Below are 25,233 nucleotides of genomic sequence, written 5' to 3' on the forward strand. Positions count from 1 at the left end.
TGCCTCTGGAATAACATATAAATGTATCTGACTGGTGTTTAAAGTCTTCATTATGTAACTTTTACCCATCTCTTCAATCTTTTACTCTTCCCTTCCATGGGACCTAGAATCTCAGTGAATTGGACTTCTCTTGGGATTCCCTGAAAACTCTTCATGGTTTCTTGCTGCCTCAACTTCCTACTGTTATTCTGTTTACTTAGGACACCCCCTCCTCAAAATACAATTGTTTTCTTTCCCATATAAGGGTCATTTAAAAACTACAACATATCTTTTCTACTTTCTTTAGAATTATCATGACCTATGTTATCAGTGGCACTTCTGTGGCGTGGACTGCACGTTGCTTGTATAGAAGTTATGTGTGAATATAAACTTACCTCCACTATTAGCATCTAAGATCCTTGAGGAATGAAGCCCTGTATGATCTCTCTTGGTCTTCTCCATAGGCCTTGACACAGGGTGTGACACAAAACACATACTCAAAGAACGTCTGAAGAATTAACTCAATGACTCACATGGTTCCCTACATGATAGTCCAACCAAACATTCTCTTTGACTTTGCATCCTCAGGTATTTAGGGAGCTGTTTTCTAAGACTGGCTCTTGAGACAAGGATTGACTAAGCACCCAAAGAGAGCTGGTTTCTTGAGTAATTGGAGGGAAAGCATCACTCTCAGTTCCAAGCCAGATCTCTCGGGAAAGACTTTTTGTGGCTTTCAAAGCCATAAAATCTGTCTTGTAAGGCTACAGGTTGATTATGAAAAGATGGGACATAGACAGAGATCCAGAAATCTGCTGATTTATAGAAATAACACCTCCTATCATCCAAATTCGTCATTTAAATGCTTCGTAGCTGTGCCATCCTAAAGAGGTACATATTTTAAGCGGGGTAGAAAAGTGATCTTCTTCATCTGTTCTTAGCTCAGAACAGATATATATCCAGAACATATCTGTATCATTGAGATTGACTGCATTGAGAGATCTAGCCGGGGAATGAATATTCTCAAAGGAGCCCTCCTACTGTCACAAAATAGGAGAAGGTAAAGTGGCTAGGAAGGGAGGAAGAGGTAGGGATGAGAACAAGAGGGGAGAAGAGGGAAACCTTTCCATTCTTGTCATTGCCAAGAGCCGCTCCTTAATGATTCTGCCTCCCCTCCTTGTCTGAGCCTCTTTGCTCCCCACCATGTCTGCTACTGTATCTTTTTATACGGTCTCCCAGTCTGCATATTTCTCTGCATCAATCCATCCTAAACACAAACACCAAAATCTTCTACGTTTTCAAAGAAACCTTAATCTCTTCCTTACGGCACGATAATAACGTCCAAATACCTTCACCAGGCAAGTCACGGTATAGCTTTACCTCTCACCATTGCAGTTACACCTAAGCAAGTGAAAGAAAAACGGGAAAAATATAGTCTCTAAGTCAGACCTGAGCTCAACTCCAGCTCAGTCTCCTGATAGCTTAATGATCTTGGGTGACATATTTTACCTTGATGAGCCTCAGTTTCATCAAAAACTTGATTTTAAAATAATAATTCAAAGGGCTGTCATAAGGAATAAGCAAGGTAGTGAATAAATTGTGTAGCTTGTAATAGGTGCTCCATAAACAGTAGCTATTTGTGCTATGTTCAAGCACATCAAACAATTTACCTTTTGCCAAAATACCCCTGAGTCTTTTTCTCAGACCAATGGCCCTGGCAAGATGGCCAAATATGCTTCCAGAAGAAATATATTATGCCAAGGGGAAAGGAGACTAGCTGAGGATGAAAGGTGGGTGGGGAGAGACAGCATCCACATAAGGTAAGCTGCCCATTGTTAGAAAGAAATGATGAATGGATCTCTGAGAGACACAGGTGAGGGGGCAGGTCCCCAAATTCAGAGTGGCCAGGCAGGGACTAGCAGTTTCAGCATCTGATTTTCTTCCCTGATTATTAGAGCAATCCTCGGCCTGTCTTTCCACAACTCTGAGGAAGACACATCTCTTATCTCTTCCTGCAGATGAATTATCTGTGTTTCTTTAACAGAGAAGACATTCAGATGCTATATCCAGCATAGAGGAGAGGTTAGCAGAGGGCAACTCAGCGTGGGGGTTTCAATCTGAAGTACAGTCACTATGGCTTGTACAGCTATAGTACCCATTATGTATGTGTGTTTTTATAAGGGGCTCAAGGAAATAGTGTCAAGAGACTCACTTCATAAGTACGTTTATTATTATCTCCGCTGTTGAAGCCGCACAAAATAATGTCTGGCATTTCCAGAAATTGCTATCGATTCAGCAGCAGATTTTACAAGGCCAATCAATAACAGTTTCCTCCTCCCCCCTCCCCCGGTGTGTATTTATTTGTGATGAAGCTTTCTGTTCCTCCTGCGCTTTCTAGTGCTTATAATTGGTCCAGAATAAACGGATGATTTCATCTTTTTCCAGGAAAAAAAAAAAGAGAGAGAGAGAGAGGATAAAAAAGCTGCTATTAAAAATATCTTCCTCCCCCAGCCAAAAACAAAGCTGTGTGTGTGAGAGAGATTGAGACAGATACGTCAATATAGATAGATACAGATATAGATAGTGACTGAATTCAAGCATGTCTACCAGAGTGAGACCCTCAGCACGTAAGCTACAGTTTGCCCTATCCCATCCTGAAGTCATGCTGGATTAGGAGACTGGGGGCCCAGAAAGGCATATAGACCCTTTCAGTTATGAGTTCTTGTATTAAGATGCCTTTGCCTTTTTTAATGTCACCAACTATCTAACAGAGGCTGAAAGCAGGCAGGAACTTCAGAGTTTACCAACCCCAGCCTTTTTATAGATTAAAGCACAGAAGCTCAAAAAAGGAAATACAGGAGCTCTACACTCAGGTCTCTTACCTCCCTGGTTGAGACTTTTCCCTGCTGCCCTGCCATACCTACCAGGGTGCCTGACTCCATGTCTGTCACCAGAGAGAAAAGGTCCTCATAAGCATTTGTCAGAGGAACTTCACTGTGGCAGTGGTGATTAGGACTCTCTTCCCCATTGTAACTCATTAACTCGCTATGGTCAAACAGCTAGTCATTCATTCCCTGGCCTTTGGGGTCAGAACAGGGGCCAGGCTTCCTTGCCTCTTCAATCAAGTCTATGGACAATCTGCTTCACCAGCACCATGTCCTGGACCAGCCATGGCTCTGAGCGGTAGCCAGAGCAAAATACCATTGGCCGGCAAATGGGTGTGGGAGCATGTGTGAGCCATGTCCGGCCTGAACTGCTGGTCAGAAGTCTGTGCTCAGAAGAATAGTTTTCTTCTTGTTATGGGCTGAATTGTGTCATCACTCCCTTCCCCACTACTAAGAAAAAGATGCTAAAGTTCTAACCCCCAGGAACCTCAGAATGTGACCTTTTGTGGAGACAGGATCTTTATAGAGGTAATCAAGTTAAAATGAGATCGTTAGGGTGAACGCTCTTCTAATACAGCTGGTGTCCTTATAAAATGGAGAAAGGTCGACACTGAGAGAAACACCCACACAGGGGGAATGCCATATGAAGATGAAGGCAGAGACTGGAATGATGCTTCTTCAAGCCAAGAAACACCAAAGCACATCAGCAAACCACCATAAGCTGGAAGAAAAGTCTGGAGCAGGATCTCCTTCCCAGCCCTCAGACGGAAGCACCCCTGCTGACACCTTCCTTTCCAACTTCAGGCCTCCAGAGCTGTGAGATGATACATTTCCTTTGTTGAGGACACCCAATCTGTAGTACTTGGTTACAATGGTCCTAGCAAACAAATACACCTCTCTTTCTCAACAGCTAGTGTTCAGAGGGCCCAGCACTAAGGAATCCAGAACTTAAAAGCCATATTTGCTAACTCCTCCTCAAATAAACACAGCAGCAGGAGAGAAGACATGAGTGCACAGGTAGAGTGCATAACCCCAGTTTCCCGGACAAAACACACTTTTGCCTGGCTGCGCTGGCTTATGCCTGTAAACCCAACACTGTGGGAGGCAGAGGCAGGCAGATTACTTGAAGTTAGGAGTTCCAGACCAGCCTGGCCAACATGGTGAAACCCCATCTCTACTAAAAATACAAAACCCAGCTGGGCAAGGTGGTGCATGCCTGTAATTCCAGCTACACAAGACTAAGGCAGGAGAATGGCTTGAACTCAGGAGGTGGAGTTTCCAGTGAGCCAAGATTGCGCCACTGCACTCTAGCCTGGACGACAAAAGCAAAATTCCGTCTCAAAAGAAAACACAAACACACACACACACACACACACACACACACACTTTCTACAAATATAGAATAAGTAAAATACTGCCCAGACTACATAAAATCAGTTGGCTATGCTATGCTATGTGGTAAGCAAAAGTCATGGTACAATTTGAGATACAATGGAATAAAGTTTACACGTTTTTCACCAGGGTAGAATATAAACATAAAGAAAACCCCTGAGCACCTTGGTAAAAATAACACCTCATAAGACTTATTTTACTTCCCACTCTCCTTTGCCACTAAAATGGACCACATAACTGGTTCTGACCAATAAACCGTAAGTAGAAGCGATCTATGTAGAAGCAAAGAAGGGAGATGTGACTCACATCCCGCCTCTTCCCCAGGCATGGAGAAGTCATATGTGGAGATAGTAGAGATGCAAAATTAAACTAGACTGGACCCTTAAGTCACCGATTGAAAGGGACCTGCCCTGGAGAACCATCTGCTCATCAGTGAAGTTGCTGAGAGAAAGAAGTAGGTGTCTATAAGATTGGGTGAGAATAATCTACCCTGACGCTAAGCCTAACCCAACTGATGATGGTCCTTTACCTTTGTGATCTGTACTGTTCAAAACAAGCCATTTGTGGGGTGCAGTGACTCATGCCTGTAATCCCAGCACTTTGGGAAGCCAACGTAGGTGGATCACTTGAGGTCAGGAGTTCAACACCATCCTGGCCAATATGGTGAACCCCATCTCTACTGGGAAAAAAAAAAAAAAAGCCAGGCATGGAGGCTCGCACCTCTAGTCCCAGCTACTTGGGAGGCTGAGGCAGGAGAATCATTTGAACTCGGGAGGCGGAGATTGCAGTGAGCTGCGATTGTGCCACTTCACTCCAGTCTGGGCAATAAAGTGAGATGCTGCCTCAAAAAAAAAAAAAAAAAAAAAAAAAAAAGCCATTTGAGAAAATTTATTAACTTGGCATTTCTCCTGTTTCTTGTTTGCTGAGCTCATAGCCATTTGGTGGAGCAGCCCACCAAACTATGTTCATGTGATTCTCACCTGAAAGCACAGATTCTGGGCCCCATGATAAAAGAACTGCATTTGTAACTGGTCCTTCCTTAAGAAAAAAGGATGCTTCCCACCTCACAAAGCAGACATTCTTAGACCAACTCTGATGGTTAGAAATTTATTTCTTAAGTCCACCTAAAGCCAAACCCTCTGTCACTTTCACACATTCACCTTATCAGTTCTACCCTCTAGAGTTCAGGAGTAACAAGAAACAAGTCCGTACTTCTCCCAAACTTCTTTCCCCTAGACTGATGTTTTAATCAACGGAGATTTCTTTCCAGAAGGCTTGTTAATCAAGCTATCACTAATAAGTCAAATCCCAATAGAATGCAGGCCAAAACATTGTCCCATTATTTTGTTGTGTTAGGATTTCATAATAGTAAGAAAAAATACTTTAAAGAAATGGAATTCCACCCGCAGCCTAACATTCTTTCCATTTTAGAAAGCTTTGCATCATAACAATATTTGTTTTATTTTTGCTTTATTGAGACTGAACGTGCCATTGTGCTGCTGAGTGTCTGAGTCTGAACGCAGGAAATAGCTTTCTCTCACCATAGCTCAGAAAAACCTGTCAATGAAACATAGGCAAATAGATGATGACTGTGTCGGCAGCCCCTTTCATAAGCTAATGGGCTATCTAACCCATTTGTAACTGCTGTCCTCCACAGGGTCTTGTAAGCAGGTTGCTCAGGAGTTTGCTGAATTTTGCAATTTGATACGCTGCACTCATTTGATTTCCCATTTCTATGAATGATTGTTAGGCAATTTAACAATACATGAGTGTGCTTAGAACGCCTTATGGGGCATTAGTTAAGGTAAATAAGCAATTCAGTTGAGAACAGCAATGTTAACACAGGCAAAATCTACTATCTTCCTTTCTAATAGTGGATTCCCTTCGTGTTTTAAGTGGAAATTTTAAAATATGTGCATACATGTGAGACTTCTGAGTCTTATAATTCATATTTGATCATTAGAGCTACTACAGGAGAGGGAACCTACAATTTTACTTGAAAGACTGAAGAATTCCAATTAACATAAAGGCTAAAACAAACCAACCAAAAAAACGAAAAAGTTTAACCATACTATTACAATATATTTTTTTTATTTAGGTTAAAATATCTGGTATTGCCATGTCTGGGGAAACATTTTTATAAACTCCTTGTGGGAGTATAAATTGAGGTGAAAGGCAGTTTGGCAAATATTATCAAAAGCCTTTAAAATGTGCACACTCTTTGATCCAGACCCAATAATTTCACTGGTAGGAATTTGTTCTAAGGAGACAATACTGGGTATGTGCAAAGATTTATTTACAAAGATGCTTATTGCAACAGTATTTATAATAGAAGCAAATAGAAAAAAAACAAATGGTCAAAAAAAGGAAATTGGCTTTTAAAAAAAGTGATCCATTCTTCTATACAATGTTTTACTGTACAGTCCTTAAAAATTGTTTTAGAAAAATTATTAATATAAAAAAGTATTCACAATATACTATTAAGCTAAAAAAGCAAGTTTCAAAGCAGTATTTTCGGGATACAATTTTGCAAATTCTCATATAAACATAGATTAAAGATGTATCAAAATTTAGCAGTACTTACCTCTGAAGGTTGGGGTTATGGGTGGTTTTTATTTCTTTCTGTGTCTCTTCTGAATTTCTCTAAATGTTTTATAGTGAACACAATGTATTTTCTGTACAAAGATATTATGATGAGATTTAATCTTTTATGTAAAAGATTCTAATTTTTAAAGGTACTATAGTTATGAGGAAATCAGGCATATTTTTCTACTGGCTCCATTCACAATTCGAAGTGAACCAAACCTTTATTTTTTTGGCATTTCTAACTACTACAGAGCTAAACATAATCCATCTTTTAAAGCAAATTTGAAAACCAGTGGACAATTCCACAATTAGCCAAGATACTCAGTTCAGTTTCACTGGAAGTAAAAAGATGTATGGAGTTTGTTTTGTTTTGTTTCGTTTTTTGAGACAGAGTCTCACTCTGTCACCCAGCCTAGGGTGCAGTGGTGCAATCTCAGCTCACTGCAACCTCTGCCGCCCAGGTTCAAGTAGTTCTGCCTCAGCCTCCGGAGTAGCTGAGATTACAGGCGCCCACCACCACGCCTGGTTCGTTTTTCTGTATTTTTAACAGAGACGGGGTTTCACCATGTTAGCCAGGCTGGTCTCAATCTCCTGACCTCATGATCCACCTGTCTCGGCCTCCCAAAGTGCAGGGATTACAGGCGTGAGCCATTGTGTCAGGCCTGATGTGTGGAGTTTTTAAAGATGAAAAGACAATATTAGTATTACCACCAAGATGTGTAGTCGAAACAACTATAATCAAGTTCAAATTCTAATACTAACTACCAGGTGACTTGAACAAGTCTCTTGGTTTTTCCGTTGGGGCTCCCAGACTGGAACTATATGATATATAGATTTTTTTAAAAAAATAAGGAATATGAAAGGTCAATGCATATTTATCTAAAATACCACCAAAGCAGTCACGTGTTAGGTAGTACATAACTTTATGTCATCTCTGGACAAGAATCACAATAACTAATAACCAGTCTTGGTTAGAGTGACCCTGATGAAACTGACTTTCTTTTTCTTTTTGTCTTTATGTTTGTCGTTTATTTGTTTATTTGATGTAAGTGAAATAAAATATACACGGATGCACAAAGTATGTAAGTCATAAACGTGCAGTTTACCAAATTGTTGCAAGGTAAGCCCTAGTGTCAGCGCCACCCAAGTGAAGAAACAGAACACACCCAGCACCCCAGAAGGACTGATACGCCGCTTCCCAATCGCCCTGCCTTTCTAGCCCCGGAATCACCACTCTCATATCGTGTGATCATTTCCTTGATTTGCTATATAGTTTTACCACCTAAGTTGGCATTAACAGTGCTGTTTATTTGCATTTAGTTTTGAACTTATATAAATGGAATCATATAGGAAAAATTATCATGATATAATAATTATTTTTAAAATTGTAAAGTATATATGAGTAAATGACATTATTATCGGCAATCCTCTTATGTGGGAACATAGGCATTGAGTTTCAACCCTCTAAAGCAGGTGTTTGATCTCACAATTTTGATGTTAAGTCATTTGCAATCAGGTCTAGACCTTCTCACCTCTCCAGATAGTCAGCCTAAGCTCACATAAAAGGATCCACTGAAGCTCTGTATTTGTGACTTCTTGTGCCACCTGAATGGAAAAATACTCACCTGAAGCTGAGAGGGTCGGTAAATACCTGCTTTGTTCATAAACTAGCAGGCTTCCCTCTGTTGAGTGAGTTCTCCAGTTATTATCAAGACTCTAAGGTCGTCACTGGTTAATTGTTGGCTAGAAATCAATACACAGAGAGTGATGATTTTTGATAAGCGCTTATAATAAGCGAGTTCTAGTTCAAAAGATTTGCTGTCTTTTTGCTCCTACAATGCCAAAGAAAAGGTACTGATCTCTTCTGTTGGAAAAACCACAGCCCCACTCATGCTGCTAGCTAAATTAAGAGCTATTTGACATCTTTAATAGGTCTTTGGCCAATTCATTTTGTCCTTATGCCCAGGTATTCAAACACTACCTAGATATTTTTTTAATTGCAAGCAAATGCATCAGCCTATTCTCTGGCATCATGAGGCCTCAGGGTTACAGCTACCCTTTGTCCCAGTTTTGAAACAGTCTTGCCGTGCTTTGATGTTAGCGGCTGCCTTGTGAACTGATCCGTGGGGCTCCCAGTGCCTGAGGCTCGGTATCACTGTGGGTTTCCCAGCTGGCATGTGGCCAAAGCTTGCCGTTCCTCCTGTGCAATCACCCATGCATGTGTACATGAGCACATGCATGTGTGAATGGGTGGGTGTGTTCAAGCGTGTGTAGGCATACTGTCTGCTCATTCCACGGGTAGCCTTACCATGGACTGTAGCAATAACAGTAAGAATGCCTTTCATATAGTAAATGTTGGGTAAATGAGTGAACAAATGAGTCATGCTTCAACAACAGGCTTTCTGCTCCAACATTCCTCTTCTCACAACTGAGCCCATTTGAATTCCACCTTTGGGCTCAGAACTGCCATTCCTAGGACTAATTCACAACTTAGTCAGGTAGAATTTCAGAGGTTTTAGTCCAGATTCTCAAAAGATTCAGAATTCAGTGCACCTGGCCAATCGTCCCATGATGATGTTCAGTCCGAATTTGGATCACTAGCTTGTTTCTCTCCGTAGAACCCCTGTGTACTTCACCTCGAGTATCTGGAGCACTTGCTCCTCAGCCTGGGGCCTTTGTTAGCTATCTCCATTCCTATAGACAGTGGACATCATCTTCCTAACTTCAAGTAACTAGGACTGACTTCTGCTACTCAGACCCTGCCCAAATTAACATGGGGGGCCTTGTCTCATTATTGGAAGATTTTTGGGCCAAAATTTTCACCTTTCCCTGGTCCTTCTGATTCTGACCAAAGCCACTTCTTATCCTACTTTCCACATGTCACATTTATTCGCTGGAATTTCTCCACTCGCATCTTGGTCTGTGCCCAGATCATCATGGCGGGCATCTCTAATTTCCAGATCCACTACTCTCCTAATCTGCCCTTTCCATTGCCTACTGAAAGGCCCTTCAAATTTTAAATTTAATGTAACGAAAAATTTTATTTTAATTTTTCTTCTTTTCCCAAAGTGCCTTGGAAACTTATAAACAATAAACTTTTAAAATAGTCTTTCAAAGTAAGTAAATAAGCAAAAAGAAAACAATCATAAACTTTGTGAAAGGATAAGTGCAAATGGAAAGACATACCATGTTAATGGATTCAAAGACTGGGTACAGTCAAAAACTCAATTCTTTACAAATTGATAAATAGAATTACTAAAAGTCCAATCAAAATCCCTAGAAAGATTTTTTTTTCAACTTGTAAAAAACCTGATTTTAAAGTTTATGTGGAAAGACAAGGAACTGCAATAATCAAAACAAGTCTGAAAAAGAATAAAGCTGGAGGCCTGACCCTGCCTTCCTGCCTGATTTCACAGCCTATTATATGGTAATCAGAAAGTGTGATTTTAGCAAATAAATAGACACACAGATCATTGGGAAAGAATAAAGAGTTCAGAAATAGACTCGTATACATATGGCCAATTATTTTTTTACAGATACAAAGGCAATTTAGTTTATTTTCAAAAATGTACACTGGAACGTATATATCTAAATATGCTAATATGTGAACCACTTCAACCTAAACATCACAAACCTTATAAAAAATTAAATTAACTCAAAACAGATCACAGATTTAAATATAAAATGTAAAGCTATAAAACTTTTAGGAGAAAAATTGGAGAAATCTCTATGATCTAGGGCTAAGCAGAGATCTCTTTGATATGACATTAAAAATACAATATATAAAATTCAAAAATTATGAATTGATTGAACTTTATCAAAATTTGAAAATCTTTCCTCTAGGAAATATACTATTAAGACAATGAAAATATAATACAAAGACAAGAAGGATATAGTTGCAAATCACATATCTAACAAAGGACATACATCTAGAATATATAAAGAACGATCAAAACTCAAGAGTAAAACATACAATCCAATTTTTTTAAACATACAAGAGAATGAATAGACACTACATCATATAGATGACATACAGATGGCAAACACATAAGGAAATGTGCAACATCATTAGCCATTAGAAAATGAAAAATTAAAATCACAATTAGATATTACTACACATCTATTGTTTTTGTTTTTGTTTTATTTGAGACAGTCCCACTTGGTCACCCAGGCTAGAATGCAGTGGTGCAATCTCGGCTTACTGCAACTTCTGCCTCCCAGGTTCAAGCGATTCTCATGCCTCAGCCTCCTGAGTAGCTGGGATTACAGGTGTGCACCACCATGTCCAGCTAATTTTCTTTATTTGTAATAGAGACAAGGTTTCACTATGTTGGCCAGGCTGGTCTTGAATTCCTGTCCTCAAGTGATCTGTCTGACAAAGTGCCAGGATTACAGGCATGAGCCACTGTGCCCAGCCACACTACATACTTATTGAAAGGGGTAAAATAATAATCTTTTAAAATTGATAGTACCAATTGCTGTCAGTTTTCATACCAAGAATGAAGAGCACTGATACTTTTATGCATTCCTGGTAGGTAAGGAAAAAAGGTCTGTAAAACAGTTTGGTAGATTCTTATAAAATAAATACACACTTATCATATGACCTGGGAAAACATGTTTATACAAAAACCTGTACACACATGTTTATAACACCTCTATTCATAATACCTACAAAGCAGAAACAGCTCAAATGGTTTTAAATAGTTGAATGAATAAACAACTATGGTGCAGTCATATAATGGAATATTTTTCAGCAAAAATAAAAATTTTACTACACATATCTCAAAAGCATTACCTGAGTGAAAGAAGTCAGGTTTTAAAAGTTATGTACTGTATGAACCCGTTTATATGACACTCTGGATAAGGCAAAATTATTGCAACAGAGAACATATTAGTGGTTGCTAGGGGTTAAAGTAAAGGAAGTGTATGATTCCGAAGAACAGCCAAGGTTTTGTTGAGGTGATGGAACTGTCTGTCTTGATTGTTGTGGTGGTCATATAAATCTATACGTACCTTATACTCATAAAACTGTACTTTACAGCATGTCAATTTTAAAACTAAAACTAAAAAAAGTCAGCATATTTCATTTGAATCTTGCTCCATATGGATAAATATTAATAGAATCATTTTGTATTATATAATAATGTATAAGCCATTTTAGTTTTAAAGTTCTGTAAATAACTTTTAATGTGATTAAATATACATCTACATATCAAGTTTTAAGGGTTGGGTTGTGTTCCACTGAACATTACATAAGAAATACCATGTTGTTGAGAATTTGGGTTGTTTCTGATTTTTCAATTTTAGAAACGATATGATAATCATTCTTGTAGATAAGCATCTGCACAAATTCTTAATTATGCTTTAGAAAATGTTTGGAATTAAACTTCCTGGGTCAAAGGTATTAGCTTTTAAAAAATCTTCAGTATGCTTGTCAAAATGTCTTCCAGAAAAGTTACGCCAAAATCCCAGCCCCCAGCCCCAGGAGGCAATAAGAGTCCCCATTTCACTATATACGCCTTACTCATATTCTGCTATTATATCATGAGGAGTTAAAACTTCCTCAAAGCCCTCCCACATATTAATATAAAAGGCGCCATCTTTGAACAACCAAACAACTCTCAGAGCCTAGCTCAATGCCTGGTATATAGAAGATACTGTTATTAGGCCAGGCACGGTGGCTCACGCCTGTAATCCAAGCACTTTGGAGGCCAAGGTGGGCGGATCACCTGAGGGCAGTTCAAGACCAGCCTGACCAACATGGTGAAGCCCCATCTTAAATAAATAAATAAATAAATAAAATGAAAAGAAGATACTGTTAATATTTGTGTGCATTTGTTAGCAAGAATAAATGAATGACCTACATCATTTGTCTTTGGCGATAACTTTTCCTATTAAAGCTAAAACCTTTAGAGTTACCAAACATTTCAAGCAACAATTACTTTATTAATTCAGCACTAGAGCAATCGTCTCAAAACTTTTTTTTTGTTGTTTTGTTTTGAGACACAGTCTCGCTCTGTCGCCCAGGCTGGAGTGCAGTGGCATGATCTCGGCTCACTGAAACCTCCACCTCCAGTGTTCAAGCAATTCTCCTGCCTCAGCCTCCTGAGTAGCTGGGATTACAGGAATGCCCCACCATGCCCGGCTAATATTCTGTATTTTTATTAGAGACGTGGTTTCACTTTGTTGGTCAGACTGGCCTTGAACTCCTGACCTCATGATCCATCTGCCTCAGTCTCCCAGAGTGCTGGGATTACAGGCTTGAGCCACTGTACCCGGCCTCGAAACATTTTTTATATCAAACTCTAACAGTAAGAAAATTTAAGCATTTACCCCAATACATTTATTTATATATTTGTATTTTATACATATACACTCCTGTAACTCCATACAGTAAAGAATATTAAAGGTTAATTTATTTCTTATTTGGGGTTAAAAATAAGCATAAGTTTGAATATTTTCTTCACACTCTTCAATATATCGTTATTTACATTTGCCCAGGCTGGGCATATTCTGCAGGTTAGTACTCAAAGGAGCTTGGACACTAGGTTCTCTTCTAGACACCATGAAGAATACAGTAAAGACCACACAGTCCCTGTCCTCAGGATTTCACATGCAGCCTGGGAACAAATGCCACGGAACTTTATTTCTAGCTATCAGAGTCATGTGAAAGCAGGAATGGAGAGATTGCTTCCTACTGAGGAAGAGAAGAGTCTTCAGGGAAGAGGGGGCCCTGGAGCAGGTCATGAAGCATGTAAAAAAATAATTTTGTGTTCTGTACCCTGAGAAAACCCCTGTTTACCCATGCCTCGGCAACATTACAGGATGTCGTGCTGGGGAGGGCTGTTGAGTGGGGAAGAGCCTGTACACCTGCCATGTATAACTGTTGGTGGGTTTTTCTTCACGTGTTTCTTCCTGTTTGTTTAATGTATATATTTTCATTCTGTCTCTAGGACACAGTGACACACATTTCAGTTTTGGCAGAGGACAATGCCATAGGGGTGTGGGAGGAAGATGCCTTTGGCAAAGGTGGCTACACTTTGACAAGTTAATATCCAGTGCTACTTCAGTGTCTTCTTATTTTCAGATATAAGAATCACAGCCTCCAAAATAGGAACGATGACAGTCACCTCCCAAGATCCTTTTCCCCTCACTTAATCTGAGATGCCCAGGAATAACTTAAAATAGTGCATGCAACATTAGATGCATAGCACTCCTTGAAACTTCCTAAAACGTGACTCTGACCCTGTCACTACCATGATTAACAGCTTCAATCAGTTATTCCTCCCTACAGAATACATCTCAACTTTCCCATGGTGGCATTCAAGATGCTTCAAATTCTGGCCTTTATCTCGACACCTACTATGTTCCTCCTGTCTCCTGCCAGACACGCCAAACCATATGCTCCTCCTTACACACTGGCTTTATCCTCCATTGCAGGTCAGCTAATTCACCAACACCCTGCCCCATCTGTCTCAGTCCCACTCACCTTCCTGTCCCAGCTCAGAAGTCACCATGTCTATGAAGCCTCTATACCCCCATCTGCCACCTGCCCTGGAAGAATCAAACTCATCCACCTTTCAGTTCCACTCTAATTTTTTTTTTTTTTTTTTTTTTTTGCTATTTCCTTGGAATATAGTCATCTGTGTCTATTTCTGTCACTTGCTTAAGAATAAAAGCTTTCTGAGGATAGGAAATATTAAATTATCCCTTTCTACAACACAGCACGTCACACCAATAAAAATGCGACCTGTTTCAGTAAGCTATGGCAATTATCACCTTGTCTAGGAAGCTGTTTAAATTTACCTAATTTCAACTGTTTGCATCTGAAGAACAGGCTGGGCAGTATAAGGAAGCTTCAAAGTTTTGTTTTGAGTTCTTGAATTTGACAAGCCTGTACGACTTTCAAAGAGAGATGTCTAGGATGTGATTGGATATACCTTGCTGAATATAGGAGAGATAACAATTTAGTATTCATCAGTATTCAGGTGATAGTACAAACTATGAGAGTCTACAAGATTTTCCTATAAAATAAAAAGAAATGACAAAACCTTAAGGGACAATAGTATTTGATAATCAGGGGAAGAAGTGATCCCAAAGAAGAACAAGAAGCCATAATAAAATGATACCAGAAAAAAAAAAAAAAACCTCCAGGTATCTGAATATTTCAAAAGAGAAGAAAGTGATAAACTGTAGAATGCCACGAAAGTTTGATAAAGTAAGGGCTGAAAATTGTTCATGAAGTTTGGCAGTTGGAATGTCCCTCATATCACAATGAAAGCAACTTTCATTATGGTTAAGTGATGAATTGGTATTAAGCTAAAAAGAGGGCAATCGTTTCCAAAGTTTGAATAAAAGGGAAGAAGAGATAAAAGCTTCTTGAGCCCAAGAGTAAGTTTGTTTCTCTACTACTATGAAAGAAATTTGACTGGGCACGGGGTGGCTCATGCCTGTAATTCCAGCACTTTGGGAGGCCGAAGGAGGCAGATCATGAGATCAAGACATCAAGACCGTCCTGACCAACATGGTGAAACCCCATTTCTACTAAAAATACAAAAATTACCCATTTTTGGTGTTTTGGCACATGCCTGTGGTCCCAGCTACTAGGGAGGCTGAGGCAGAAGAATCGCTTGAACCCAGGAGGCAGAGGTTGCAGTGAGCTGAGACTGCACCAGTGCACTGCAGCCTGGCGACAGAGCAAGACTCTGTCTCAAAAAAAAGAAAGTATGAAAGAAAGAAAGAAAGAAAGAGAGAGAGAAATGTAAGCATGCTTATTAGCCAAAGGAAAGGAATCAATCCAGAAAAATATTAAAGATATAAGAGAGGGACTCCAGCAACATATAAAAAGAATTATGTATCATGACCAGGTAAGATTAATCCCAGGAATGCAAGGTTGGGTCAACACATGAAAGTTGTATTTGGCCAGGCACAGTGGCTCACACCTGTAACCTCAGCACTTTGGGAGATCAAGGCGGGCTGATCACCCACAATCAGGAGATCAAGACAAGCCTGCCCAACATGATGAAACCCTATCTCTACTAAAAATACAAAAAATTGGCCTGGCGGGGTGTCAGGCACCTGTAATCCCAGCTACTCAAGAGGCTGAGGCGGGAGAATCACTTAAACCTAGGAGGCAGAGTTTGCACTGAGGTGAGATTGCACCACTGCACTCCACCCAGAGTGACAGAGTAAGACTCTGTCTCAAAAAATAAAAAGAAAGAAAGAAAAAGGAAAAATAAAGAAAGTTGTATTAATAAAGAAACAAATTACCATTTCAATATACACAGAAAAACCTTTGCCAAAATCTAACACCATGTCATGATAAGATATTCAATGCACCATAAATAAAAGATTACTTCTTCAATCTGATAAAGGGCATCTATAAATATCCTTAGCTAACATCATGCTTAATGATCTAGACTAAAAATTTCCTCCCTAAAATGAGAAACAAGACAAGGATGCTCATTCACCATTTCTATTCAATACCGTGCTAGAGGTTTTAGCTAAAAAAATTAGGTAAGAAAAATAAATTAAAAGTTCATATTGGAAAAAAAAAGTATAACTATTCATAGATGACATAATGTTGTATATACAAAATCTTAAGTAATCCACAAAAACTTTTTAGAACTAATAAGTTTAGCAAGGCAGCAGGATACAAAATCATACAAAAATTATATTTCTGGCCGGGCGCAGTGGCTCATGCCTGTAATCCCAGCACTTTGGGAGGCCGAGACGGGTGGATCACGAGGTCAAGAGATCGAGACCATCCTGGTCAACACGGTGAAACCCTGTCTCTACTAAAAATACAAAACAATTAGCTGGGCATGGTGGTGCACGCCTGTAGTCCCAGCTACTCAGGTGGCTGAGGCAGGAGAATTGCTTGAACCCAGGAGGCGGAGATTGCAGTGAGCCAAGATCACGCCATTGCACTCCAGCCTTGGTAACAAGAATGAAACTCCGTCTCAAGAAAAAAAAAATTATATTTCTATACTCAATGAAAAATTTAAAATGAAATTAAGAAAATAATTTCATTTACATCAAAAAGATTAAAATTTTTAAGAATAAATTTAACAAACTAAGCCAAGACTTGCACAATGAAAATTTCAGAACATCATTAAAAGAAATTTTAAAAGATCTAAACGAATGAAAAGACATTCTATGTTCATAGATCAAAAGACAAAATATTAAAATGACAACACAGATCCAATGCAATCCCCTTCAGAATCTCAGCTGGCTTTTTGGCAGAAATTGGCAGTTGAACTTGAAATTCATAAGGAAAGCAAATTACCCAGAATAGGTAAAACAATCTTAAAAAATATTAGAGGACTCACATGTCTTGACTTCAAAACTTACTACAAAGGCACTGTAATCAAGACAGGATGTACTAAAATACACTAGACTTATATATCAATGGAATAAATTTCATAATCTAGAAATAAGCCCTCATCTTCACATTTAATTAATTTTTGGCAAAGGTATCAGGAACATATAATAAGGGAAAAACAGTCTTTACAACAACTGGTACTGGGATAGCAGATATCCCCATGTAAAAAAATATTAATAAATTTGAACTACTAATTTATACTGTATATAAAAACTAACTCAAAATGAATCACAGACCTAAACGGAAAAGCGAAAGATAGAAAGGTCTTAGAGGAAAACCTAAGTACATGTTTGTGCTCCTGGATTAGACAATGATTTCTTAGATAGGATTCCAAAAGCATAAGCAATGACAATCACAATAAATAAATTAGACTTCATCAAGATTAAAAACTCCTGCACTTAAAAGTATAATAAAGTAAAACCAAAAACAGTGAAAGTGAAAAGACAAAGTGAAAAAGATAATCCTCAGAATGAGAGAAAATATTTTAAAATCATATATGTTAAATGATTAGAATCCAGAATATATATAGATAACACAATTCAATAATAAAAAGACAACCCAATATTTAAGTGAAAAAGCATCTGAATAGATATTTTTCTAAAAAAGACATACAAATAGCCAATAATCACATGAAAATGTGTTCAATATCTGCTATGGTTTGGATGCATCCCTCAAAGTTGATGTGTTGGAAACTTAATCCCCAGTGCAATAACGTTGAGGGGTGGGATCTTTAAGAAGTAATTAGATCAGGAGAGATTGTCCTCACTCATGGATTAATGCTATTATCATAGAAGTGATTCATTATTTCAAGAGTGTGGGTCCTTATAAAGGATGGTTTGGCCCCCTTTGTTGTTTTATCTTGCCCATGAGGTGCCTTTTTTCGTGTTACTACACAGCAAGAAGCCCTCTCTGGATGCCATCCTTGTTCAGTCTTGGACTTCCCAGTCTCCAGAGCTATGAAAAACTTTTCTTTATAAATTACTCAGTCTCTGGTATTCTGTTAGAGCAGCACAAAATGGCTAAGACAACATCATTAGTCATTAGGAAAATGAAAATCAGTAACACAATAGGATACCATTTCACAACACTAGGATGTGCGTATCAAAAAGACAGATAACAACAGATGCTGGTAAGGATGGTGAAAAATTAGAGCCCTTATGCATTGCTGGTGGGAATGTAATATGGTATAGACATTTTGGAAAAGTTTGACCTCTCCTAAAAACGTTAAATGTATTGTTACCATATGACGTGGCAGTTCCACTCCTAGGTATATACCAAAAAGAACAGAAAACATATGCCCACACAAAAACTTGTACATGAATCGTTATTCATAGTAGTTAAAAAGCGAAAACAACTTAAATGTTAATGAACTGATAAATAAGCAAAATGTGGTGGAATATTATTTATACAGAAAACAAATGATATACTGATGCATAGTACAACTGGATAAACCTTGAAAACATTTTGTTAAGTGAAAGAAACCACTTAGGAAAGATGGCTTATTGTATAAGTTCAGTGATATGTAATGTTCAGAAAAGGAAAAACCCTAGAGACAAAAAGTAGCTAAGTGTTTACCTAAAGCTGGAGATTGGGGGTGGGATGAAAGTGAAAATGGAGAGAGATTTGCCAGTGGGTGCTGAGTTTCTTTTTGTGATGATGAAAATATTCTAGAATTAGGTAGTGATTATTATTTCAAAAACTTCATTAATGTACTAAAAATACTATTTTACACTTTAAAGGGGTGACTTTTATGATACATTAATTATATTTTAATAGAGCCACTCTGGAAAAGAGAGAGCAAGGGACTTATTGATGGCATGAAGACCTAGAGGACATAAGAATGGCTAAACCCCCATGCCAGCACAAGACTTGGCTTTAAACGATTCTAAGACTGAAATAAGGGAGCAAGGATGAGCACGAAGGTAGGTTTGCAGGTGACAGAGTGAGGGTGAGGGAGGCCCAAATTAAGGGAATTTTCTCAAGTGCCTCAATTTTCTAAAAATTAAAAGTCATATTGCCAGTCTCAGTAGCTCGTGCCTATAATCTCAGCACTTTGGGAGGCCAAGGCGGGTGGATCACCTAAGGTCAGGAGTTCAAGACCAGCCTGGCCAACATGGTGAAATCCCGTCTCTACTAAAATACAAAAATTAGTCTGGCATGATTGTGGGAGCCTGTAATCCCAGCTACTCAGGAGGCTCAGAAGGGAGAATCGCTTGACCCCGGGAGACGGTGGTTGCAGTGAGCTGAGATAACGCCACCGGCACTCTAGCCTGGGCAGCTGATCAAGTCTCTGTCTAAAAAATAACAATCACGAATAAAAAATAAAAAGTAATATTAACTGCTGGAACCAAAGGGTTGGGAGTTGGTAGAGAACTTGAGGAAAAAATATGCAAATTAATATAATTAGATGTAGCCCCTGGGGAAAATGGAGAGGAAGCAGCCTAAGAATAAATAAAAGAAGGAAGCTGGCATTCGCTGAGACTCTTTGCATGGCATCTGGCCCTCAGGCGCGGTTTGTTCTTTTTTCTGCAGCACCTCGGTAATCTCCACAAGATGCCTGAAAAGACAGTAGTGCCAGCGAACTGTTCAAACAGACATGACTGTAGGGGACCTCAGGGCTGCACATGACTCGTTTTTCAACATTACTGGCCAAAGTGCGACGGGGTCACGTAAGGCAAATATTTGTGATTAGAAAGATTCTTTCCTCTAAAACTTGCCATGAGATAGTTCTGCAAAATATAAATATTGGCTCAGGGTGATTGACAGCAGCTGAAAATTCAAACAAAAGCAGTACACCCCAGGGATCTTCTGTGGCGCTGGCAGTACAGGAATCATGCACCATCAAGGCAACTTAAGAGACCCTCCTACCTAGGGCTGAGAGGGTGGGGCAGGGTACATTCTGCTCAGTGCCCCTGTTAGCTCACTACTGGATAAGCAGAAAGCTTGGCTTCAGCCGTCTCTACAGCCCAGAGGACTCCTCCCCTGCACCAGACTCCTCCCCTGCACAAGACAACTAATGGAATGTAGAGGAACATGCAGGACTGTCTCTAAGCCTAGTGAAGGACATACTTAGATCTTCAGGCAAATTAGCCTATTATATATCATAGCAAGCTGAATAGTGACCACCTAAGTGTAACAAGTCCTAATCCCTAGAATTTACCAATATTACCTTTTTAGAAAAAAAGGGGTCATTGCAGGTGTAATTAAATTAACTATTTTGAGATGTGATTTCCCTGGGTTAAATGTGACGACCCTAAGCGCCATTCCAAGTGTTCGTATCAGATAAAGGCAAAGCAAGGTAATGCAAGCACGCACAGGAGGATAGCAATGGGAAGACTGAGCCAAGAGTGATACTGCTGGCAAGTCAAAGATTGCCGACGACCCCCAGCAGCACGAAGAGGCAGAGAACGAATTCCCCCCGGAACCTCCAGAGGGAGCATGGTCCTGCCGACACCTTGATTCAGGACCTGTAGCCTCCAGAACTTTGAAAAAGTACATCTCTGTCCTTTTAAACCACCCTAGGAAACTCACACACATGGCAACAGTATTCTCTTCACTCGCTAATCCCAAAAATACACGTTTGATGTTGAACCTGTTGAAAGTGAAAGCTTAGGATAGAAAGACAGGAAGTAGAGCCCATGGGACTATCATCTCTATTCATCCACCTCCTTCGGGAGATTTTTCTATGTCCTTTCTAGTGATGGCTACACACCCTCACACCCACCCCACCCCTAAATTCTGCCTTTACAGGAGCAGATACAGTTCATTGTTTTTATAACTCTTGATGGAAATCTATATTCAAGTGGGAGGAAAACAGCAAATTTGGAGCCAGAACGCAGACTGAGCCCTGATCTACCACCTCCTATACAACTTTGGCCTTGGGTGGTTTATTTTACCCCTAGTCTATTCAACTGAAGTATACCAGCAATAATTCTAATCCCCCAAGGAATGACTTTTTGTGAAAATCAATCGAATAAGTTAATGTCCGTGGCTTCACCTGGGTTATCTGGGGAAAATCTGAAGCAAAGCTGACATGCTGCTGCTTTCTGAGAGAGCATAATTCCAGGCAGCAGGAATAAGGGTGAAGGAAGGGAGGCAGAAAGGAGGGGAGAAAAATACAAGAAGATGAGAATCACACTGGCCACAGCACCCCCAGGGAATGTGGCCAGTGACTCATTCTTGTGAGACAATGTCCTAGATGGAACCTCTGCAATATGGAACAGTCCATTGCTGAAGCAGGGAGGGCCTGAAAGGAAGGTGAAAGTGTGACAGTCAGCTCCCTTCTGCCTCCTGTCTCACCCTGGGCAAGATTCACCTCCTAGAGACTTAACTCTCCTGGATCTCTGTGGTATCCCCCTGCTCCTCTGAGCAGCCCAGGGGAAGCAAGACCTGAGTCATCATCTGGTGGAAGAATGAGACATGGTCCTGTCTGATCGGTCCTGGCACTGGAGCTGGGACAGTGAGGCTCCCATCCTGCAGGTGTGGCAGAGGCCTTGACACAGGCTAGCCCTTTCCTGAGTGGGGTGGGGACGCCTGAGGACGCTGTCAGTAGTTGGAGATGCCAGAAAGGTGGCAACCACCGAGGCACTCCCTTGAGTAAGCTGAAGGCCCAGAGGCAGTGGAGCCACAGAAATGGGCCAGCACATAAACAGGGTCCAAAACTTTGTGTGAAGCCGACTGGGAAGTGTCAACCGTTTTACATGTGTTACTTCCCTTTGGCTTTTTATTCTCTTCCTGTAGTTTTAACCTTCATTATCTTGAATAGTTTTAAAGGAATGACCCACCATTCTTTCAGGTTCACCAACACTTATTTGGATGTGTTTTGTCTCAACTTCAAGTACAAGAAACAAACTTTGGTGAGAAATTGGTTCTCACGTGGCAACTGATTGTGGAGGATACAGCCAACTAGGGGCAACACAAGTCACCCTAGAGTCCGCTGGGAAACAGCCTCTGAGAGAAGCTTTGTGAGCAGGGAGCTGATTGAGAATGCAATGGAGTGAGGGAAGCAGGACTGGGTGGCAGGAGGGGTTGAATGTGCTGTGGTTGGTCAGGAGCTGGTGTGGCTTTTCAAAATTGGGATTGAGGCCAGAGGGTCAGGTCCCTGCATCCCACATCAGCTAGTCATTGGATGGGAACTGTGCCTAGGATGGGTAAGACAGCTCCCCTCAGGGTGTGACAGTTCATGGGGAGAGATTCAGCTGTGATGTCAGTACTACTGAGTAGCAGAAATGAGTTCTTCAGTTCCAAAGGGCATTCGGGGAGTTGCATCACAGCATCCATGACAAATGTGTTTCTGCAGAAAAAGGAAGTGGGTAATATTGGTTTTTACCCTCATCTTAGATGTCTTTTGTGGACCTATTGTGTTGCAGGGAAAAGCATGTTCGCCCTCTTTATACTTCCATAAGTGAAGTGACTTTTAATCCCCTTTCTATTTTCCATGCCAACGTATGGATTGGACACTTCTGGGTTTCTCAGCATCCTTTGGTTTTATCCCACCACTCAAGAAGGAGGAGCAGGAGCCAATCTCCTTGGTGGAGGCTGACAGCCTCAAGACACATGTTCCCTCCCTGGACCACTGAGGCCACTTGTGGCCCCACACGTGGATGACTGGGTCCTTGGCCCCTCCTCTCCTGGCCTCCTGCAACTTTTCCATAAGAGAAGCCAGGGTCTGTCTTCTAAAGGCAGGTCTGGCTCAACAATCTATCTTGTCCAGCTTTTCTCTTTCTGCCTGGCAAGTAAGTCAAATGGCCTGTGCACTGCAGGCCCAAATGCCTGTGGGTCAGGGATGAAATTGGAGGTCTCATGTGGCTTCATCTCCAGGGTGTTTTCTACAGCTGTTTACCAGATGAACATCAGGGATACCAAAGCTGCTTAAAACAAAACAAAACAAAACAAGCAAACAAACAAACAAAAAAAAACTGTATTTTGAGGCCAGGTATAGTGGCTCATGCCCATAATCCCAGCACTCTGGGAGACTGAGGCAGGTGGAGAACCTGAGGTCGGAAGTTCGAGACCAGAGCCTGACCACATGGAGAAACCCCATCTCTACTAAAAATACAAAAATTAGCTGGATGTGGTGGCGTGTGCCTGTAATCCCAGTTACTCAGGAGGTTGAGGCAGGAGAATCGCTAGAATCCAGGAGGCGGAGGTTGCTGTGAGCTGAGTTCGTGCCATTGCACTCCAGCCTGGGCAACAAAAGCAAAACTCTGTCTCAAAAAAAACCCACAAAACTTTTTAAATTGTCATTTGATTCGTGACCTATGTGTCTATGTTCATTTTTCCCATTTTTATTCATTTAGCAAATATTTATGGAGTATGTATTATGTGCCAGGCCCTGTGCTAAGCGCTGGGAAAGTGGAGGTAAACAACATAGGTAAGATCCCTGCTTTTAAGGAATTAATATTTTACTGGGGTTGCAGAGATAATAAATAAATCAACAAATAAGCACACCATGCCAGATCTTGAACAGTGCTTAAAGGGACTGAAACCAAGGGTGATGGTGCAGGGTGAGATGGAGTGGGGTGTGAGACAGTTGGTACACACTGGGTGGTTTCCTGAGCAGGAGACAGCTGAGCTAAGTCACGAATGTCTAGAAAGAACCAGACGTGTGAAGACGTACCGGAAGTATTTCCCACACAAGTAACAGCCAGTACAAAGGCTCTGAAGTAGGATTGAGCTTGCAGGTTTGAAGAACAAATAAGCCAATGAATTTGGAGAAGCATAGGCAAGAGGGAAGCGGCAAAATATGGTAAGACCAGAGAGAAAGGCAAGGACCGGATTCTGACGGATTTATACAGGCTCAATCACACTATTTCCAAAAATGTCCGGTGTACGCCGCAGGTGGTATCTTGTTTGGGGTGGTATATCTGCAAATATTTATATTAAAATAATTACATACTCATTTTAGAACATATTGTGGAAAATATAGCTATCATATCAGAACTATTATTTCCCAGATATTACCCTTTAGGTGAAACTAAATTAAAAAGTGAGTCAATGTAAAAAGAATATTGTCATCAACTAGAATACAGATGTTATGCAGATATAGCAAAGATCTCAAAAGTAATATTTGCAGAACTGAAGTTCAAGAAAATACTATTTACCAATTAGAAACAAGCGGGAAGAAATAAGCATCTGCCCTCCCTCCGTGCCCCCAACACACCCATCCCCAATCCTGGTCCACCCAGCATCTAGTAGGCTGTCCATGCTGGCTGCTCAGAGGTGGGAGGTGGAAGAGGTGCCTGGTGTGGCAGAGATGGCCTGCTTTCCTCCAAACGTCTTCCACTCTCACTGTGTAGAGTTGTCTCCAAGAAGGACCAGACTAGCTAGGGACTACATTTCCCAATCCATATTTCTGGAAGATGACACCATAGTACTGGTCTCACCAGTGGAATCAGAGTGGAAGATCAAATGTCACTTCTAGACAGAGCTTTTGGTGCTTCCTCCACTCTCTGTCCCTCCATCTGCTAACAGGATCATCAAGAGGGCTACAGGACAGTGCCTAAAGGAGAGCAGAGATTTAAGATAACAGGTCCCTGGGGCCCTGAATCACTTTGTGGAAGAAAACCACCCACTGACCAGGAACTGTTATATAAGAGAGAAACTGCTTTTGTGTTAAGCCACTGGCATTTGTGGTTTGCTTGCTATAGAAGTTAGTTAAAACATACCTAGAATCATTGCCCTTTGGGAGATACCACATCCTAAGAATATGGCAACTATACCACATACGAATTGGTTGAGTTTAATTGGCAGAAAAGTAGTCGAATGGGAGATAGATATATGATTTGTTTTCATGTACTCAAAAGACTAGCTCGCAAGGCAGGGATTTGGTATGTTCTGAGAGGAGCAATCATTGGGAGTTACGAAAAGGCAGTTTTCACCATTACATGGAAGATAAGTTTAAAACAGGACCACACAGCTGCCCTGCACAGTCAACATGAAGTGTGTAGTGTTCATATGAAGGGTTCATGAATACAGGAGAGGAAAGCCAGGGTGTTGGGTGGCGAAGGG

This window comes from Saimiri boliviensis, chromosome 8, assembly GCF_048565385.1.
Source record: "Saimiri boliviensis isolate mSaiBol1 chromosome 8, mSaiBol1.pri, whole genome shotgun sequence".
Lineage (NCBI taxonomy): Eukaryota > Metazoa > Chordata > Mammalia > Primates > Cebidae > Saimiri > Saimiri boliviensis.